Source organism: Pinus tabuliformis, chromosome 4_1, assembly GCF_031772625.1.
Source record: "Pinus tabuliformis cultivar Carrire ecotype Pingquan chromosome 4_1, CPIR1, whole genome shotgun sequence".
NCBI lineage: Eukaryota > Viridiplantae > Streptophyta > Pinopsida > Pinales > Pinaceae > Pinus > Pinus tabuliformis.
The window spans coordinates 70,152,256-70,176,052 of record NC_142303.1 but is presented as its reverse complement, the minus strand read 5'-3'; positions in this window follow the sequence as shown (position 1 = coordinate 70,176,052).

The window sequence follows — 23,797 nt, the reverse complement described above, 5'->3', positions numbered from 1 at the left end:
AATCATACATACCGTGATGTAGCAGACTTAGCCTTGATTGTTGATGTGTGGTCCTTACTGCAGTGATCCTTGAATGCATACTTTTTCTTGCCTTCTAGGTGATCAATATTGAATCTATTGTATCTATGTAATTTTGGATCTCCAAGGGCTGAAATTTCGTCCTATGGTAGCCCTCTGAGCCCTCTTTCCAACCCCATATGTCTAATCAAGATTGGATTCTTCAAGAATGAGTTATGCCCAACCTCCCACAATGACCTAATTATAGATTGGTTCAGTAGAGTGAACTTGTACGAAGTGCCACATGTCACCGTTTTGACCTACGGCCCTAAAAACGATACCCAAGGAACTACAGTCTGTCCTCTATCTATCACTATTTACAAAATTTGAATCCAATTCTTAGAGAGAGAGTTATGAGGATTTTCCCAAGGTCACATGTTTGATATGGAATTTGGGAGCCTGCAAAAACCCTAACTTCCTCAAATCATATATCCAAAAATATAGCTAATCAAGATCTAGAATTCTGTCATGAGGTTCACGAAGATTGCGGCTCAAATGGGTCTTAATTTCAGTTTTTTTAGCTTCATAGAAAAAAATTATATCGAAAATTCTACTATGGGTTGTTTGAAGCAGCGAAATTCGAGAATCCAAAGCTCTAAACTTGCTTCAAAACATACCTTCAAACTTGATTATAATTTTATGCCCTAACCAGAACTCAACGAAACGTTAAACTCTGTGCAACATATCTTGCATTAGAAGCTCATGAGGGCTGAAAAATTACAGAGTTCTTCTCACAAGATAGTTCATTGAAAGTGCTTTCATGAGGATGATATGAGGAACACAATTTATAGAAATGTCTTAGTTTGAGAGGGTCTTCAACAAGTGAATGTTGGAGGGATTTTAGGAGCTTAAAAAATTATTAATTATTGACTATTAAATGACCACAACCAATGATGACTGCCATGCCACAACCCCATGGGGTTTTAGCCCACTAACTGCGGTTACTAACTTCAAACATGCATATCTCTCAAACCGTGAAGAACTATGTAGTGTGCCATATATCAACAAAACCATATCAATGAGTAGAATCCATATAGACTATCATTGACTCAATATGGAATTATTTGTCTGGTCAAAATGTCCATGCAAGATCAGGGTATCCCCTGGTGCTGCTTGAGTTGACATCAATAACAACCACTGATCAAATATCTCCCCCTTTAGCATTTATGGCAGCACAAGTACTCCCCTTGCAATCAAGACACCTCTTCCTACTGCCTTCTCCCCGATTTTTCATCAATGACAAAGGGTAACTCCCCCTAACAAATTGTCATCATGTGCACATGTACACACCTCCACTCCCCCTTTCTACTTGGTTAGATAAGAGAAAGAGTCTAATGAGAACTTAGGAGAATCCAGATCTTTTGGCGAAGATACACAAATGCTTCATGAGGTAGTGGTTTAGTAAAGATGTCAGAAATTTGTTCCTTTGTGCCAACATATTCAAGCTTGATATTCTTTTCGGTAATCTTCTCTCTAACGAAATGATATTTGATCGGAATGAGCTTTTTTTTGGAATACACCACATCATTCTTGGAGATGATGATGACACTAGTGTTATCATAGAAGATGGGAATAGGCTCATCAAACTTGACTTGAAGATCTTGCAAAGTTTGCTTCATCCAGAAAACTTGAGTACAACAAGTTGTTGTTGCAATATATTATGCTTTCGTTGTGGCTAACAAGATTGACGACTGCTTTTTACTTAACCATGAAACAAGGCAACCACCTAGATAGAATGTTGCTCCATTGATACTCTTTTGATCATCAACACTTCCTACCCAAGCTGCATCTGTATAAGCTTGGATAACTAGATCATTTCCACTGGGATAACATAAACCATATTTTTTTGTGCCCTTAAGATATCGAAAAATTCTTTTGACGACAATAATATGAGATTCTTTTGGTGCTACTTGGAATCTTGCTACTTTTCCAACTGCCTGCATTACGTATGGTCAAGAAGTTGTCACATATAGAAGACATCCAAACATAGATCTATACAACGTATGGTGCACATCCTTTGATGAATATTCTAAACTTAACTTGCAACCTGTTACCATTGGGGTAAGGATAGGCTTGCAATCTTCCATCTTGAATTTCTTGAGCATTTCCTTGATGTACTTGGTTTGATATATAAATATTCCTTTATCCTGCTGAGATATCTGAAGCCCTAAAAAGTATGTCAACTCACCAAGTAGAGACATTTCAAACTCACTTTTCATCTTTGTGGCAAATTTTTTACTTAATCTATCATCATTGCTTCCAAAGATTATATCGTCCACATATACCTCGATAATTGTTAGGTTATCTTGATCCACTTTCACATAGAGATTATTGTTTATGATTCCTTTCTTGAATCCTTGTTGATGTAGATATCCATCAAGATGATCATACCAAGCCCTAGGAGCTTGCTTGAGACCATATAGTGCCTTCTTTAATCTGCAGACGTAGTCTTCCTTGTCAGAGAGCAGAAAACCTTCGGGTTGTTCAATGTAATATTATTCTTCCAATTCACCATTTAGAAAGGTTGACTTAACATCCATTTGGTACACCTTGGTTTTTCTCGAGCATGCATAAGCGAGAAACATCTTATAGCTTCCATTCTGGCAACAAGAGAAAATGTTTCTTCAAAATCAATTCCTTCTACTTGTGCATATCCTTTGCAGACTAATCTTGCCTCATTCCTAGTAACATGTCCGTCCTCATTCAATTTGTTTCTGAAGACCCATTTAGTTCGAATAAAATTTTTATCCTTTGGTCATGGAACCAATTCCCAAGTTTTGTTCTTCTCCATTTGATCCAGTTTTTCATTCATAGCTACTACCCAATGTTCATCTTGACTAGCTTCCTCAAAATTGTTAGGTTCAAAATTTACTAACAGAGCAAGGTGGGATTGTTGTGATGAATGAATTTGTTGACTTCTTCTGGTTCCAATTCCTTCATTTATGTTGCTGATGATTTGATTTGACGAATGATTCTTTTGACACCATTTTTTAAAGCTTTTGTAGAAGTTTTGTGTACATCTTGTTGATCATTTCTTATTTCCTCTTGGTTGATTGTTGTTTCCTTATTTGATTGGTCTTGTTCTAGAGCTTCTTCTTCATCCTTCACAGATTAGACCTTAGATCCCTTAGATTTTCTTGAAGGGACAATCTCATCGTTATCCTTTGGAACACAATCTTCATCAAAAGTAACAATTATGCTTTCCACTATTTGTTTTCACCTCAGATTTTAGCATTTAGAAGCCTTCCTTTTGCGTGAATAACCAACGAAAATACCTTCATCAACATGGGAGTCAAACTTGCCCATTTTTTTATTTTCTCTTTTGATGTAGCATTTTCTTCCAAATATTTTGAAGTATTTGACGTTAGTCGGTCTTCCTTTTCATAGTTCGTACGGAGTCATGATTCAATTGGTCCTGAGCAAACCTTTGTTTATAATGAATATGGTTGTATCGATTACTTGAACCCAGAATTTATCATCTAATTTTGAGTCATTTAACATTGTTCTGGCCATTTCATGTACAGTTCTATTTTTCTTTCAGTAACTCCATTTTGTTGTGGTGTTCTCGCTATTGAGAATTTCCTTTTTATTCCATTTTTGTCACAGTACTGCTGAAATACTTTGGAAGTGAATTCTTTGCCATTATCTGATCTCAGACATTTGATCTTCAAATCAATTTCATTTTTGACCAATTCCTTGTAGATTCTAAAACACTCGAATGCCTCAGAATTTTCCTTTAAGAAGTTTACGGTTGTCATTATGGTTTAATCATCTATCATTAGCATAAAGTATAATTCTTTGTCTAAACTTGTTCTCATATGACCACACAGATCAATATGTACTAATTCCAATAGGTGTGATGCAAAGTGTTATTTTGCCTTGAACTCAACATTTGTCTGCTTGTCGTGCCAACAAGATTCACATATCATATTGGTAGGTTTTGAAATTTTAGGCATTTCTCTTACTGCTTCCTTCTTGTTGATCTTGACCAAATTGTCAAAATTTATATGTCCCAATCTTTTGTGCCATAACCAACTTTCATCTTCTTTCGCCAAAAAGCATCCCTTAGATGCCTAATCCAAAATACATATGTCATTTGGAGCTCTACTTATTGTAGCCACAATTTTACCAAACTTTCCTTTCTTGATTTCACATTTCTTAGAGTTGAATAGCATCGTGTGTGCTTGATCGCACATTTTCCCAACACTGAGAAGATTGTGATTCATATTTTCAACTAATAACACATCCTTTTCTAATGCATCCCTACTTCCAAGTGTGATCGTACCTACTCCTATGACATTTAAAGACCCGCCATTTCCAAAATACATTGTTCAATCCTTCTTTTCCTTCAAGGATATGAACTTATTTCTATCTCCAGTCATATGTGTTGAGCAACCGCTGTCAACATACCAAATATTTATGTTGCTTTGAGCCTTGAGAGCGAGAGCACACTTTTCAATGTTATTTTTCCATACTTGTTCATTCTAATTTTGCTAGAATTCCTTTGAAGAACTTCCAAGTCTACAATCTTTAGCCAGGTGTCCAAAATTGTTACATTTGTAACATTCGACATCATCTCTCAAATGATCAAATCTGTTGAAATTTTGTTGACTTCTAGAATATCTATTTCTAAAATATCTCCCAAAACTATATTCATTCCAAACATATGTGCGGCATTCTACAACTCTATGTCCAAACCTTCCACGTGAATAAAATTGACCATAAAAGATAGGTTAATAACTGGGAGGAAATCTTCTTCGAGGAATTGTCTTCAAAGGTTCTTCTTGTGAGTCTTGATCTCATGATTTAGCTGGGAGGTCTGCTTGCTTAGTAGATTTTTCATATCCATCATCTTTTGTTGTCATAGAAGGACTTGACTCCTTTTTGGATTTTTCTTTGTAACCAAGAATAGTCTTGTCACTGCATGATCGTTGATTGTTGATGAGTTCTTCCAATGCCTTTGAGCTGTTGGCATATTTTTGAAAAAAATTTCCATTTTTTACTTCCTTTATTAGAGAGACAACTTCAGCTTCCAATGCTTCTCTTTCCTTGTTGCTTTCTTTTAATTCTTTCCTGAGTGATTCTTCAATTTTAATGTATTCTTCAACCTTGATTTTAAGATTTAGGTAATGTTCCTTTTCTGTCTTTAATTCGTCTTCAAGAGTGTTGGCATGCTTCTTCTCGGCCTTGAGCTCCTTGATAACCCTGATTACTTCATTTTTAAATTCAACCACAGTCATCTCTTCTTATTCATCTCCTTCTTCGTCAAATGCCTCTAGCTTATTGTGCTTGGCCATAAACAATATTCTTACATTGATTTATTCTTCATCATCACTATCTTCATCGGATGAGGAGTTATCTTATTTGGAGAGGAAACTCTTCTTAAACCATTTCTTCTTGCCTTTCTTGTTGAACTTCCTAGGACATTTCTTTCCTTTTATTACAGTCTCATTTTGTGAGGACACTTGGCTGCAAAATGCCCAACCTCACCACAATCAAAACATATCAATGGAAGTTTACCTTTGAATTTTCCCGTACCTTTTCTCATCTTTTGTGTGAAGTAGGCAAATTCTTTATCTTAAAAATCTTCTTCATCTTCTTCCTTTCCTTCATCTTTACGACTGTAATTTTTCACTTTCAGAGTCTTCTTGTCCTTACTAGCCTTCTTGGATGCAGAAAATGTTGTATTTAAGTGAGATGTACCATCCTCTTCTTTAATCCTCATTCCATATGCCATGAGAATTCCATGCAATTCATTTATGCTGAGATTGGCTAGATCTGATCTATCTTCCAAGATATATACCTTTGGGTTGAATCTTGCTAGCAAGGTTCTGAGAATCTTTCGGACAACAATTTTCATGTCAACAAGTTCTCCCAAACCTTCCAATGTGTTTGTTGTTTCATCAACAAGCTAAAAATATGCATTAATATTTTCATCTTCCTTCATTTTGAGTTGCTCAGATTTTTCCCTGTAAATTTGAAGCTTTGCATCTTTCGCCTTAGAGTCACCTGCATATATATTTTCAAGCTTGCGTGATGCCTCTTTAGTAGTTTTGAAACTCAATACCTTAAGATAGACAGATTTGATAAGCCCACTGATAATAAGATATTTTGCCTTTGCATCATATACCATATTTTTCTTACCTTGTTCCTCCGAGGTTGTGTGAAGCCCTTGTCAATGATTTCCCATAATTTTTATCCTTGTGCCAGCAAATGAACCTGCATTCTTCCACTCAAAAGTGCATAGTTATTTCCATTGAACAAAGGAATTATTTTCTTAGTATATTCCATGATCTCCTTCCAATTGTTAGACTGTTATTGAAGGAACCAAGATCTAAAACAAATTGTTGTAAATAATGAGAAGAGGGGGTGAATCAGTATTCCTTAGTGTAGGTTTTAACCCCATAGAGAAATTACCTGCATGCAAATTCTAAAACACATAAAATAAACAATGCGAGAGAATAACACATAAAACACATATACACAGAGATTTTCCCCTAGATCCCAAAACCGGGACTACAAGCTAGATTTTTCATTATATTCCTTTCAATGTTACAATACATATTTATACATGCCGAAGCATCCAATACCATGGACTGAAAACTATCACGTCCAAAACCATGGACCAAAACCATCATGTCCAAAACCATGTGCGAAAACCATGCACAAAACCATAGGTAGGTCCGCCCAACCTAATATAGGGTCCAAAAAAAAATCCCAGGGTGCTACCCCGGATCCCGTAGAGGGGGCTACCCACCCCCCTCTAACCCCTCGGTTAACTACGTGGGCTAATCATGGAAAGAATATAACACAACCCAACATTCTCCCACTTGTTGTTTTCTTTGCACAGGGAACCATAGGAGAGCTTAGTCATTTATCTAGCCCTGCAACGCCCATTGTTTCTCTACACCAAGAGAACTTATCAGAGCTCACAGATTTTTTCAATGCATCTACAATATTCTTCAAAGTGTCCACCTTTACCAGCAACACCTTTTTGTCTCCTATCATATCCCTCCCAAAGTGATACTGAACATCGATGTGCTTTGTCTTTGAATGGTAAGCAGGGTTCTTTGCCAAGAAAATTGTACTTTTGTTGTCATAGTCTATCCTTATATCTCCCTGTACTAACCCCATACTTGAACACAATCTCTCCAACCAAACTGCTTCGTTTCTTGCATGAGTGGTTGCCATGTATTCTTCCTCTGTAGTTGATAATGCCACTACAGCTTGTTTCTTACTCATCCAACTAATTTCACCTCCAAATAAGTTGAACGCATACCCTCTTGTAGATCTTCTCTGATCCAAATATCCAACCCAGTCTGCATCAAAAAAGCCATGAATATCCAACACTCTGTCTAATCTTGGTCTTCCTTGGTAGCACAAACCATAATCACTAGTGCCACGCAAATACCTGAAAACTCGCTTCACTGTTGTCCAATGTTCCTTCCCTGGTTTTAACATAAACCTACTCAATACTTCCACTACATGTGCAATGTCTAGTCTAGTACAGACCATTTCATACATCAGGCTACTGACTGCACTTGCATATGGAACATGGGACATGTCCTCTTCCTCTTCTTGTGTCTTCGGACACTGTTCGGCAGATAACTTTACACCTACTGGAATAGGAACCTTCACTGGTTTATTATCCTGCATATTAAACCTTTGGAATATTGTCTCGACATGTTTCCTTTGGTTTAACCAGAGCTTCCTCTTTGCCCGATCTCTTTTAATTTCCATGCCCAAAATATAGTTTGCAACACCAATATCTTTCATGTTGAATTTGGAGGACAATTGGGTCTTCAAATGCTGGATAATTTCTTTGTCATTTCCAACCAGCAACATATCATCCACATACAAGATTAGATAAATAACACGGTCACCAATTAATTTAAAATATACATAGTGATCTTCTTTGCTTCTGGTGAAGCCAAGTCCTTGTATAAATGTATCAAATTTCTGATACCACATCCTGGGTGACTATTTTAACCCATACATAGACTTCTTTAAGTTGCATACTAGTTCTTTCTTACCCTTCACCGCAAAGCCTTCAGGTTGCTTCATGTAGATCTCCTCTTCCAGATCCCCGTGAAGAAATGTTGTCTTCACATCCATCTGTTCTACCTCAAAATCAAAAGCAGCAGCAACAGATAAAAGTAATCTAATAGAAGCTACCTTGGCAACAGGAGAAAAAATATCACCAAAATCAATTCCCAACACCTGGGAATAACCTTTTGCTACCAACCGAGCTTTGTATTTCTCCACCTTTCCTTCTGCATTTGTCTTCTTCTTGAACACCCATTTGATGCCAATGGGTTTCCTTCCAGTCGACAACTCCACCAGATCCCATGCCTCATTTTTGTGCAAAGATGTCATTTCATCAACCATGGCCTCTTTCCATAGTTTTCCATCCTCTGAATCTACTGCTTCCTTCACATTTCTAGGATCATCATCAGTAATAGATAAAGAAAAATTTGAACAGAAAGCAAATGGACTATACCTTTCTAGCTGCCTTCTTTCTCGAACTGATCTTCTCACACCCAGATTTTGTGGCTCTTCATCTTTTAATTCCTCCTCTGTTGTAGAGTCTGATTCTTCCTCCTTAAGATCAAACTCTATCATCTCAGGTTCCTTTGGTTGGACTTCATGTTTAATAACATCTTTCACTTCTCTGAACACCACATCTCGGTTGTACACAACCTTCCTTATTATTGGGTTCCAAAGCTTATAACCCTTTAAACCATCCTTATACCCAATAAAGATGCACTTTTCAGATTTACTATCCAACTTGGTTCTTTTCTCCTTTGGAACATGTACATATGCATCACATCCAAATACCCTCAAATGTGAAAGAGAGGGTTTCTTACCAGTCCATGCCTCTTGTGGAGTCTTATCCTCCAACGCTAATGAAGGTGATCTGTTGACCAAGTAACATGTTGTCTCCATCGCCTTTGCCTAGAATTCCTATCCTAACCTGGCACCACTAAGCATGCTTCTTGTCCTTTCCATCAACGTCTTGTTCATTCTTTCTGTAACTCAATTTTGCTCAAGTGTGTATGGAGTAGTCTTCTGTTGTGCTATACCACACTTCTTACAGAATTCTTCAAATTCTTTATTGCAAAAATCTCCACCGTTATCTGTCCTCAACACCTTTATCTTCTTCTCTGTCTGGTTTTTCACTAGAGCCTTAAATTCTTTAAACCTGTCAAAGACTTCATATTTCTTCTTAACAAAATATATCCATGTATTCCTTGAGAAGTCATCTATAAATGATACATAGTACACAGACTTACCCAATGATGGAACCTTCACAGGTTCAAACACATCACTGTGCACAAGCTCTAATATTTGTTTCGCCCTCTTACCACTAGAGGGAAACTCACCCAATTCTGTTTCCCATATACACAATTTTCACAGAAATCAAAATCCAGAGAGTTATTACTCATACCTTCTACCATACCTTTACCATGAATTACAAAGGCCCTTCTCTCCAATATGTCCAAGCCTTTTACGCCACAGCATGGTCTTCTCTCCAGAGACCACTATATATTCATCCTTTCCCTACCTATATATTCATCCTCTCCCATTCCCAAATGGTTGGTCTTTGTCTATTTGCACCCTTATGCTAAGATTGCGCCTATATGCTAATCATTTGGTTTGGAGAAGGAGTTCTTGGAGAGCTTAACTTGGACTTGGACATTCATTCAAGGAGAACCTATTGACATAAAGGCTTGGTTGTATGCTTCCTCCTTTATTCTATTAATATACAACTACTAGTTCATTTTCCACAAATGTGTATGTTTATGTATTATTTGTCTTAACGCTCCTTGATCTGTTAAGTAGGTTACTTTTGAATATGTTATTTGTATTTGCATGCCTTGTTGTGTCATGATCTCTTGTGCAAGTGTTTAAACACTGTGAGGATCAGGACCAAACCCATGATGCAAGTGATTCAAGGTCTTCAACAAAGGAAGACGCGGTAGCATCAGAACGAGGTAGGTCATCTTCTTCGTCTCTCATTTCAATTGTAACTTAGGAAAGTGTCCGGTAGATTGTCACGTAGGTTGCTAGTCCCAGTCATTGGGCTAGAGGATTCATCTTTATCCGCAGAGAGGGTTGCCTAGAAAACAAATTAGTGACTCCATTGGGGAGACTATAACCCTTTCCATCCAATCCTTCACCTTGAATTGGTGATGATTTTGACCAGCCGTCGGTTTTCTATCATGTTTTCTTTTCTGTAACTATTTTCACTTGCTAGTGATTGCTTGAGGACATTGAGTTTTGTCTGATCTTGAACATTTTTTATTTTTCCCTTCATTTTTCTCACCCATCGCGGGTTTACCCTCACAGTCACTATGTCATTTCTGATTCTTTAATTACCATCACAATTATTATGATTTCATTGTTGTTTTGCCTATAACAGGCGCAATGATTCCTGAGCATAAGTGAAATTAGGATTTTTCTTCTTGTTCTTAGTCTTTTTGTCCTCTATCAATGGTTTTCCAGTGTGTCTATGATGTTTTTGTCCTGATTATCATGTTTGATTGCCTGCAATTGTCTCTTGATTTGGTTTATGTGTGTTTGAAGCTTGTTCGCTTCCTAGGGTTTCTAGGGTTTCTAGGTCACCCTTCACTCATTGATTACTCTACCTCTCATAGATCGATCACTCTTGTTCAAGAGTCTTCTGTATCAGGACATCTTTTACAAGTGTTTTTGGTTCTTTAGTGTGAAATTGTTTTCATTAGTGTTGAATCATATTGATGCTATGAAGATCGTTTTACTTCCATTGTCAATCATAGATCACAAATTGTTTGCTTTGGTGAACTGAAAGAATGTGCTTGTTATATTTTTTATGTTTTGAAAAGTGAAAGTGTTTATCATTTAAGTATTTTCGAGACATTTTTTGCATTCAAAATCATAAAGTGAAAGATATTTTCATGTTGAGTGAATTGTTTGCATTTCCCTTTACTTTTTGCATTCATTTGCATTGATTGAATCAAAGAGAAAGGAGATCATTGTAGAATTTTCTCTACAAATCAGCTAGCTCACTGATATCATGTAGAAATTTCACCTACAAATCAAACTGATATATGCAATGTACTAAAGCATAATACTAGATCTGCATATATCATAAACTTTGCGGAAGCTTAATTGAACATGAGCAACATCAAGCATGAACACATATAACTAATAAGAAGGAATCAATCACACATAACACATAATATATCACTAGGGAAAGCACCATCATAAAACCCCAACACTGTATTATCAATCAAGTGGAAATCCTCAACAACATACAAAAAGAATCAGCTCAAAAGTTATCCTACTCTCTCTGTACTCTAATGATGATGCTCATGGACTACCTAGCACTGTATATAAAGGTTGCACCTCAGGTCCAAGCTCCTATTTCCTTGTGCAGTTTGATTGGGGTCCAATTACAAAACACATGTAAATTGGCCTAATCATACCTGCTGTCAACCTCAGGTCCAACTACGCAGTCATAGAAGGAAGAAGCTTCCTTCCACATGCAAGGAATACTTACTAGAAATATCCTAGCATATGATAGTACACTATCCCACATCTGATCCCAACTGGGTCTCTGAAAAAACTTACATGCATCAGTTATCCATGAGTGAATACACAGTTATCTGAAAATAATAGTTGTCACATGCATGCAAGCATCAATAAACTATATCTCATTAATTTAACAACTTGTTAAATTAATCTAACTGAACTTGAATAAGTTAAACTAAGTCAATTGATCCTCTCAATATAGAACTCACCCTTAATTCCTCAATCAGTGGAGCAAATCAAGGACACATTCCCCAATTAGTGGACAAATAATTGCATGTTCTCACAAAGACTTCAAGTTTGCTTTTCCTTAACTAATTAACTCATGGAGAATTAATTAATTAATATTCCAAATTGCTGGTAAGATCAAATTTGAATTTACTTGCTATAGATAGACCAAGGACTGTTATAAATATCAAGGGACCCAGAAATGCTATTTTTAGAAGATGTTATTTTTAGCAATTTCACCTCTCACCCAAGGTGGCCAAAATGCTCATTGGCCAAACTATTATTTTTAGAAGTGCTATTTTTTGCAGTTCTATTTTTAGCACTTCCTAAATTTAGCATTTCTTGTTGCACACTTTTCAACACTCCCTCTCAACAAGAAAGGCTTCCTCTCGAACCTGATCCTGTAACTCTGGAATGTTCTACATGCAACACATCTACCAAGTGTGGTTGCTCCAACAACACTTGGAACAAAAAACTCCCAACTAACCTCTCTACTAGTCTAGAACATACTCTGATGCTGAAGCTCTACCTGTTGTTGACAAGTGCTCCCTCTCTGACCTCTGCGCTACTACAACATCTCCATGCATCTCGTACCATTGCACCCTTCTCTGTGCTACCCTGCACTGTGCAACACATTTGTGCCTCTCGCATTGATGCAGTCTGCATGCTCTGCGCTGTCCTGGGATTCCCTGCACTATAGCTCTCTCTGTCGCTCCATCTGCATCTGTCTCTACCCAATCAGTTAGTTCCTACTACTCCACATCGGGGCTCCCGTAGCAAGGTCTCATCCAAGAGGTTGGGTACCTCAAGGATCCTGCCCCTCCTTGGGACGATCACTCTGTATCGCCCCACCTCCTACTTGGAGGTATGGCTGCATGTGATCCCTCTGCCCACCTGGCTCGAAGTTTCCCCCTACTGGAGGTCTCTACATGAGTAGATGTCTCTACTTGATCTCCTCTCAGCTTCTCTTGTTGTGGCTGCTCCACAACCTCCTGAAGCTGCTACACCAATCATGGCTCCTCCACAATCATCTGAGACTTCTTCTAGCGCTGCATGCTGAGAGGTAATATACCCTCCCTCTCAACCACCAAGTCTCCATCGATTGCCTTGCTACTCAAGGCTTTGCATGCATCTTGAACCTCAAGAGAATACGGGTTCTTGACCCGTGAACCAATCTGCTTCACCTGTCTAGTGATGATGTGTCTAAGGAAAACCTTTCCCTTACCGAAGACTACATCATAGCCTCTGTCTTCCAGCATCGCAATCAACACCAAGTTTCTCTTCAGTCCTGGTACATACTTGACATCAGTCAAGGTAAGGCAAGCTCCATGCTCCCTCTGAAAAATAATCGTGCCTACACCTGAGACACTATACTTTGCATCATTACCCATCACTATGAGTATCTGGAGATCTTTCTCCTCCAAAGTACTGAACAAAATCTTGTCACTGGTCATGTGGAAAGAAGCTCCACTGTCAAGAAACCAACCACTTCCCACCATGGATGAAACCATGCATGCAAAGAGTGTGAAATCCAACTCGAACTCTGAAGCAAGTGCCTCACCTTCAAATCCTTCCCCAGATCCCTTCTTGGATTTCCTCTGTGGACAAATTGCAGCATAATGGCCCACCTCATGACAACGAAAGCATTGCACTTTCAATTTGTCAACCTTCTTCCCACCATTGGAAGAACTGGATTCAGAAAGAGAAACGTTCTCCTTCCCCTTCTTTGCCTTACTCGCTAAGGCACAGTTCTCCTCATCCTCCATGGATGAAGAACTTTCTCAGGTGCTCCATCTGATCTCCTCTTGCATCAAATCCCACCATAGTCGTTCCCAATCTAGCAGTTTCTCCCTTCCATTAACCAAGTCCTAGTAGCTATTCCAGCTCTTAGGAAGGCCAAGGAGTACTAGACTCACCATATCATCATCAATTGTCACGACCCCTACACTTGCAAGCTCATCCCTGCATGTGATGAGCTTGGTCAGATACATAGAGATCATCTCATCCTTTTCACACTTGATCTTTCGAAGTTTTTCCTTTAATGCCAGCTTCCTCTGATCACTGATATTCTGATATAAAGCTTTCAATGTTTTCCACATTGCAAACGGAGTCTCCTTCCCATGGAGGCTTGAGACAATGTGATCTCGCACTCGCTCTAAGAGAATTCTCCTAGATTTAGCCACACACTTCTTCCATTCTACCAATTGAGTAGCATCAATAAGATTAGGGATTTCTTGATCAATGAAGTCCTTAAGGCCGTTATTTTCCAATACTGCCTCCGTGCGATCCTTCCAAGCTATATAGTTTGAGTTTCCATCAAGGGCATACTCAAGCCTCAAACCATAGAACGACATTGGTGAAATAGATGTGATAATAACTTGAGACCTATATCCCGAATAATAAACTTTGAATTCCTTCTTGTATATTGTTCTTCCTTGATCACCTGTGCTCTGATGCCATGTAGAATTTTCTCTACAAATCAGCTAGCTCACTGATATCATGTAGAAATTTCACCTACAAATCAAACTGATATATGCAATGTACTAAAGCATAATACTAGATCTGCATATACCATAAACTTTGCGGAAGCTTAATTGAACATGAGCAACATCAAGCATGAACACATATAACTGATAAGAAGGAATCAATCACACATAACACATAATATATCACTGGGGAAAGCACCAACATAAAACCCCAACACTATATTATCAATCAAGTGGAAATCTTCAACAACATACAAAAAGAATCAGCTCAAAAATTATCCTACTCTCTCTCTACTCAAATGATGATGCTCATGGACTACCTAGCACTGTATATAAAGGTTGCACCTCAGGTCCAAGCTCCTATTTCCTTGTGCAGTTTTGATTGGGGTCCAATTACAAAACACATATAAATTGGCCTGACATACCTGTTGTCAACCTCACGTCCAACTACGCAGTCATAGAAGGAAGAAGCTTCCTTGCCCATGCAAGGAATACTTACTAGAAATATCCTAGCATATGATAGTACACTGTCCCACAACTGATCTCAACTGGGTCTCTGACAGAACAAACATGCAACAGTTGTCCATGAGTGAATACACAGTTATCTGAAAATAATAGTTGTCACATGCATGCAAGCATCAACAAACTATATCTCATTAAGTTAACAACTTGTTGAATTAATCTAACTGAACTTGACTAAGTTAAACTAAGTCAACTAATCCTCTCAATATAGAACTCATCCTTAATTCCTCAATCAGTGGAGCAAATCAAGGACACATTCCCCAATTAGTGGAGAAATAATTGCATGTTCTCACAAAGACTTCAAGTTTGCTTTTCCTTAACTAATTAACTCATGGAGAATTAATTAATTAATATCCCAAACTGCTGGCAAGATCAAATTTGAATTTACTTCCTATAGATCGACCAGGGACTTCTATAAATAGGAAGGGACCCATAAACGTTATTTTTAGAAGATGCCATTTTTAGCAGTTTCACCTCTCACCCAAGGTGGCCAAACTGCTATTTTTAGAAGTTCTATTTTTTGCAGTTCTATTTTTAGCACTTCCTAAATTTAGCATTTCTTGTTGCGCACTTTTCAACAATCATTATTGCATCCTAGTGAAAGGTAAGAGATTTAATTTCTATAAGGTTGTGTATTGGCATTGCATTTGTTAGTAGAATGAAAGATTAAATTTTATTTTTACATATTGCATTGGAAAGAATAGTGTTGATGCATTTTGAATTGTTTTGATGCATTGTTTAGTTGTTTCTCTTCCTTCATTAGCTTAGCCTTCATCAATTGAAAAGGTTTCATTTTCATCATTTAGTTGCATTCTAGGAACATGTGACATCGTTGAGCCATCAAAACTGAAACTTAATTCAAGATTAACTTAAAATTAACCTCAATTAACCTAAGTTGCATTTGTCACTTAACGCAAATATCTAGAGGTCTAGGCTAGAGACATGTTCTGACATCTTAAAACATAGTAGCTGCCATTAACTGCCTGCAGTGTATCCAAGGGGTGAAATCTCGTCCCATTATGGAAGTATATGGAAGGTTCTCCAGTACTTTCAGGTATATCGTAGGCACTTCAATATGAAAAGTATATAGGGATCATCTCATCTAACGGTTCTTCATTAGATAGTGCTAACACGGACTTGTGCTTCCCGTACCATCGCATATATATTGGGAGACCCCACTAGGTTGTTATCCTTTAGCCACAAGTAACTACGTTAGGCACCTTGTAAACGTGATACACTGAACATAGCATTCGAGGAGATTGGTCGGCGTACATTAAGTCCTTGGCTTCGATTGGGGTGTATATTGCAATTCATGGATACTTGGTAAACCCTATTGCCTAGATTTTACCCATTGTGATTTATTTTTTGTTTCATGTCAATAAAATTAATTGCCAACGATAACATGTCGAACCCATGCAGTTGCTTCTTAGCCCAATATTGAGTAAATCCTTGTAAATTTTAATTTTAATCAACACTCAATGAATCTCCTTTCCTTCTTCTACTCTTGAGAGAAACTCATCGTGGTTGAACCATTGAGTTCACCCCAAGGATCCCCTTCATTTTCTGATAATGAAGGGTCTTCACAAGGAGTTCATCCGGAACTTCCTCTGTCACTTGAAGCTTAGGGCTTTGAACTTGGGATTGTCCCAAGCATCCAACCCCTTGCTTCTCATCCACCACCTTTGGATTTCTTGTCACCTCAAGAGTCTGATCCAGAAACCCCTGAGAGTCCACAGAGGTTTGTCTTATATCTATCGAATCCATTATTTGATCGTGTTGTGATATCTCCTCAGCGTCCTTACAGTCCTTATGATCAACTTGGTGTTCCTTTGGAGTTATCCATCGTACATCTTAGATTCCTCCTCACCAATTGTTTCCACCCATGGATTCAAAAGGTTAAATCCCAACCTCTCCCACAGGTCATCTGGAAGTTTGCGCTACTCACACTCCTCATGTTGATGAAGAGCAAGAGTATGACTTGCCTCCAGAAGAATTTCCTTTTAAGGGAAGAGTCCCATCTCACACACTTCCTGAAACCAATGTGCCTATGTTTCCACCTGGTTATAAAACCTTAGCTCAATTAGTTTCAAGAACTCCTAGTGCTTCATATTTGTATCAAAATCCTATTTTTTCTACAAATGCCATGCCCACTTCTGGTCTGTTTGTCCTAAACATAACCTCTCATATTCCTATACAAACTGTTGTTATGCTAGTTCCAGTTCAACCAACGATTCCATCGCAACCTGTACCATCATTTCAACCTTCCATCCCAATACAACCAAATGTTTTAGGTCATGCTTCCATAATTTCCTCCACCCTTGCGTGAGGTGGATAGAATGTACCACCGTCTAAGGGGGGAAATCCAAACATTCCTCTTGTGTCAGGTGGAACCCATGTGAGTGGATCACAACCTCACATGGTTGGAGTCAATCAACCTTATCCTAGTGGTATTCCCAACCGTGTTGGTCCATCTGAGACAGTTAATATCCAGTATCAACAGCCTTACATGACTCAGATTTCACTCCACAACAAGCTTATGTCCCATATGTTTCACAAGATTTGCAAAATCCATCTTACATTCCACAAGCAGGAGCCTATGTGCAACCTAGTCTATCCACTATTCTGGTGGATATGGTCAAATCCAATTCAGAAATTACCAATACCCACAGGGTATCCCTCAAGGGGATGTCCAACATCCCTTGCAGCAGCAAGGGCAGTCGTTATAGTAGCAAGGGCAACCTTTGCAGTAGTAGGGGCAACCTTTGCAGCAGTATCAATAGCCTTTACAATAGCAAATGCAATTTGTTCGATGGCTTGATCAACCCTTGTATCTGCAAGGCTAGCCTTTGCAGTAGCAAGGCCAACCTTTGCAACAACAAGGTCAACCTTTGCAACAGCAAGGTCAACCTTTGCAACAACAAGCTCAACTTGTCTATCAACAAGGTCAACCCTTGCAGACACAAGGTCAACCCCTACAACAGCGGGGCCAATCTCTTCAGATACAGCGTCAACAAGTCTAACAACCTTATAATCCATATGCCACATATAATTCTTATCAAGGGCCTATGGTAGGTCAATATTAAACCTGCCTTGGAAAAAATCCACCTTATGGTCAAGGTACCCCTCAGTGGGGGGAAAATCAAATCCCATATGGTCCAAATCCTCCACTATGGGGGCAAAATCCTTACCAGCAAGGTTGGAACATGCAGGTTGGGTCTCCTCAAAAGCCTTACATGCCCTTTAATCCGAAATTTCCATTTTTAGCCACATTGGAACTACCTGATGTCTCGAGGCTCACTAATGATCCTATTCTTCATTCACCTTACTGGCCTCCAGTTCCTACTAAAATTCTGAGTGATTTCCCTAAGTTCGAAGGAAAACCTAAAGAGTACCCTCAAGCCCATTTGATGACATATCACTTATGGTGCTCTTTAAATTCTTATGTTGACGATTCTATTTGTCTTCGCCTCTTTCAGAGAACCTTAACAGGTGTTATCGCAAAAGGGTATGTCGAGTTACCTCGAGGTACCTATGCTGACTTTAACTCTTTAGCTGTGCCTTTTCTCACCCACTTCCAATTTCCAATTCGTTATGAGACTGGTACTCATTTGCTATCGTCTCTTAAGAAAGATACTACAACACATATTTCCGACCATATCCATGAATGGAGACGTCAACTTCGCCTCATCAAATTTGAGATTCTTGATGAATTGTTAACTGAATGGTTCAAAAAATCATTCGTAAACAAAATTTCTAAAGATATAGAAATGTGTGGATGTGCTACCGAAGACAAAGCTATTTCCCGTGCTTAGTATTTAGACTTAGTCTATTCCCAATCTATCATGTTATATGAGACTTTTCCTGATGCTCCAATACCATCTTCCAATCTGACATCTTCAAAGTCTCCTAATGTACCACCTGTTATGGTATAATTGGGTCAGTGTCTCAGACTTCCACTAAGACTTCTTTGAAGTAAAAATATATTTCAGATACTGGTTCCAACCATCCTTTGAAAAATTCGTCAAATCCTGGTAAAACCTCTAAGGTCCTTGGCATTCAGTCTACTGCAGCAGAAAAGGCCTCAAAAGGTAAGAAAAAGGGTAAAGGTAAAGCCAAATCCAATACCCCGAAATAGGATCCACCCAAGTCATCTGTTGATTTTCCCCGACATGTTGAAGTTAACCATCTATTGAAAGGGACTCTGGATGTTTTGAAAGAGCCATTTCCATCTCAACAGATGCAGTTGGTAGACCAACCGCAATCCTCTGCCTCCTCTAGTTCTCAAGTTTTCTTGATGAAAGATTCATTTCCTATTTCTATTGCTAATCGATCGAAAGACTATCAAAACCCTGAAAAGTAGATAATGGAGAAAGAAGTCACTGATATGCATTCTACTTATACTGAGTTAACAATGAATCTATTATCTGACCACCTCCCAAAGGTGTGCTTCGAAAATCATCTTATAATCCAAAGGCTAGAGCTGTTATGAAACCAACTCAAGAAAAAGATAGAAAAGATAGATCAATGCCTTAGAATTTAGGCTCTTCGAGGGGGGCAACCTCATTTACATTACATAAATGAACAATTCTTTGATGATTCAAATGACAAAACCTCCTTTCTATATATAGGAGTCTAAGGAGTCACAATATAACCGAGCCGACCTAACAATAATAATATAAAGCCACGAAAATAACAATAGAGGGATTATATGGGGCACAGTAATAACAATAAGGGGACAATAGGGGCACAACAATATTAATAATGGGTACAACTACAATAGTAATGGGGTAATCACTAGTATTATAGGGACCCAACATGCCCCTCTCCTTCAAAAAAGTGTTGTCCTGAACGCTTGAGTAGTTCTAGATACTTCTGTATAAAATTCTCATCCTCCCATGTGGAATCTTCAGTAGATAAGTTCTTCCACTTGATAAGATACTCCGAAATTGATCAATTTCGTAGCTGTCGAGTTCTTGTTTCTATGACTGCTTCCGGTTCCAATATAATTTTGCCTTCCTTGTCAAGTTCTGGCAATATTGTTTGAACTGGGAGCTTTTTGCCTATAACCTTCTTTAAACATGAAACATGGAAAACTGGGTGCAATTGAGAAGCTGCAGGAAGCTCCAATTTGTATGCCATAGTACCAATCTTTTGCAACACCTTGTATGGACCATAATACTTTTGTGATAATTTGTTATCCTTCTTAGCTTGCTTGAGGGACATTTGCTTATATGGTTGTAGCCGTAGGAATATCCAATCACCTACATCAAAACTTCTTTCGCTGCGATGTTGATCTGCCTGTTGTTTCATTCTATATTGTGCCAACACGAGGTTATCCTTTAAGAGTTGGAGGACTTGTTGTTGATGTTCAATGTGATGTTCCACTGCTTGAACCTTAGAATTTTCTCTTAAATATGATGTGATGGATGGTGGCTGATACCCATAAAGTGCCATAAATGGGGTCATTTTTGTTGTTGTATGGAAGGAAGTGTTATACCACCATTCAGCCAGAGGCAACCATTTGACCCATTGTGTCTGTTTATCAGATACAAAGCAACGAAGATATCCTTCCAAACATTTGTTTACTATCTTAGTTTGCCCATCAGATTGAGGATGATAAGATGAGCTATGAGCTAACTGAGTACCAAGACAAGAAAATAATTCTGTCCAAAAATTTCCAGTGAAAATGGGATCTCTGTCACTTACAATAATCTTTGGGTTTCCATGTAGCTTTTGAATTGTTTCCATAAATGCAATAGAAACTGTATTGGCTTTAAATGGATGTGATAATGCACAAAAGTGTGCATACTTGGTAAGTCTATCAACTACCACCATGATGACACTCTTTCCCTCAGACTTGGGTAAACCTGCAATAAAATCCATTGAAACCTCCTCCCAACGTTGGCTTGGAATGGATAAAGGTTGTAATAGACCCGGTGTCTTAATTGTTTCAACTTTATTTTGTTGGCAAACCAAACATTCTGCCACAAACTTTTGAATATCTGATTTAAGGCCATCCCAAAAAAATTCCTTCTTAACCCTATGGTAAGTTTTTAAAAATCTTGAGTGCCCTCCTAAGGGAGAAGTGTTCAATTCCATAAGAATCTTTTGTTTTAGCTGGGAATTCTTACAGAGGTATAAGCGATCTTTGTACCATAATGAATCATTTTGCCAGCTAAATATATCAGACGTACTGGAATCTTGTTGTAACTTTCGAATAAGTGCCCACACTTCTTTGTCATTATTCCATTCCTCCCTTGCTTCGTTTATCCAATCTGGTTGGATAATAGAAATGGCGCACAACAATGCTTCCACATCCTCATCCTTTCTTGAGAGTGCATCTGCCACCACATTTTGCTTCCATTTTTTGTAGATGATTTCAAAGTCATAACCCAACATCTTTGTGACCCACTTTTGTTGCTCTTCAGAGGATAATCTTTGTTCTAAAAAGTATTTAAGGCTATCATGATCCGTTTTTACCTTGAAGTGTCTTCCCATTAGGTAGGGTCGCCATTTCTTAAGTGCATGGAGTATTGCCAAGATTTCCTTCTCATAAATATATTTGTGTAAAAACTGTCCCTTGATTGGACAACTTTCAAAAGCAATGGGTCTTTCATCTTGCATTAAAATAGCACCAATTCCATTTCCTACAGCATCACATTCCATAATAAAGCTTTTTGTGAAGTCGGTGTAGCTAAGACCAGTGCTTGGCACTCTTTAAGATGTTCGAAGGCCTTTGTTGCTTCTGGAGTCCATGAAAATGCATCTTTCTTCAATAATGTTGTTATAGGTGCTGCTATTCTCCCATAATTCTTGACAAACTTGCGATAATACCCTGTCAACCCGAGAAATCCTAGCAGATGCTTTATGGATGTGGGGATTTTCCATTCCGTAATGGCTTTAATTTTGCTAGGGTCTACCTTAACTCCTTCATGAGATACAATATGACCCAGATATTCCACCTCTTGTACTCCAAAGAAACATTTGGATCTTTTTGCATATAATTGTTTCTCCTCCAATAGTTGTACACCCTGTCAACATGTTCAACATGATCCTTCCAAGACTTGTTGTAGATTAGTATATCATCAAAAAATACTAACACAAATTTTCTAAGGAGAGGTTTGAAAATTGAATTCATCAAACCTTGAAATGTTGAAGGTGCATTGGTAAGGCCAAAAGGCATGACCAAAAATTCATAATGACCCTCATGAGTTCTAAATGTTGTTTTCGGAATGTCTTCAATCTTCATTCTGATTTGATGATATCCTGAACGAAGATCCAACTTGGTGAAGTAAATTGATCCATGCAATTCATCCAGTAATTCATCAATGACAGGAATGGGAAACTTATCTTTAATAGTGAGTTTGTTGAGCTCCCTATAATCCAGACACATGTGCCATGATCCATCCTTCTTGTGCACCAATACTATTGGAGCAGAGAAAGAAATTTGACTCGATTGAATTATACCAGCCTCTAGCATTTCTGCAACCATACGTTCAATTTCACTCTTTTGGGCATAGGGATATCTGTACGGCCTGATGTTTGGAGGAACACTTCCTGGAATCAGATGAATAGCATGATCATGATCACGAATAGGTGGGAGACCTTTGGGAGTCTCAAATACCTTGGCATGATTATCCAAGACTTTTTGGAGATCTGGAGAAATAGATGATTCCAATGTGGAAACATCTAGCGAACATAATTGTGCAATTACACCTCTTTGTTCCTTTTTTAGAAGCTTTGTCATACCGTTAGAGTTGATTATCTTTCCCAGTTTCCCTGCAATACCCCTTAATTCAACTTCCTTTCCTTCCACAGAAAATTTCATGAAAATTTCTTGAAAATTAAAAGCTATTGTACCCAAGGATTATAGCCATTGGACTCCTAGTACAACATCAGCACCTCCCATTGGAATGGAAAGCATTGGGCTAGTCAATACATATTCTCCCATGGATAGCTTGCTATTATGGCACTTTCGAGAGAAATTTATTGTTCCTCCATTTGCAACCATCACTTGACACTCTGGTGTTGGATATAAGAAGCAATTCAATTCTTTTTCTACCTTACAATGAATAAAATTGTGGGTACTTCCTGAATCAATCAACACTATCACCTTTTTCTTCTTGATTTTTCCTTCTATCTTGATGGTTTGGGAAGTGGTTCCCGCCAATTCATTACAATATATGGTCGGATTCATTTCTTCTTTATCTAGGCTTTGTTCCTAGAGTATATCCTCTTCTTTTGACCTTTCTTGCTCCTTTTCTTCTTCCTCTTCACAATCTATGTAGAATAATTTCTTCTCAGCACACTTACGACCTTTAGTGTATTTGCTATCACAACTGTAACAAAACCCTTTTTCTCTTTTTTCTTCCAATTGCTGTGGTGTCAACCTTATAGGTTGTGGAAGACTAGGGGCAACAACACTTCCATCTTTATAGTTGTGAGTGGTATGCTTCCTGGTTGCCATAATTTTGCTTTCCATTTTTCTTGCTAACCTGAATGCCTTCTCTAATGAATCAAGTTCCCAAAGGTGAACATCATGTTGAATATTATCCTTTAAAGTCCCTATGAACACATCAATCCTATGCTCCTCTGGAATATTTTTTACCCTTATGTTCAATTTTTGGAACTCCTCAATGTGCTCCATTATTGAACCCTTTTGTTTGAGACTTATCAATTGGCTAAAAAAAGTGTTGCTTTTTGTATCCTCATAATGTGTTGTCAATTCTTCCGTAAAAATTGCCCAAGTGATAATTTTTGTATGAGAGCAAAGCCATTGATACCATACAAACTGATTTGGTTCCAAATATAAAGTTGCAATACATACCTTTTGTGTGTTTTGCACATTATTAAGATCGAAAAATTGCTCCATCTATTCCATGTTGCGGGATCCTTGCCATCAAACTTCCTCATATTGATTTTTGGAATATGGT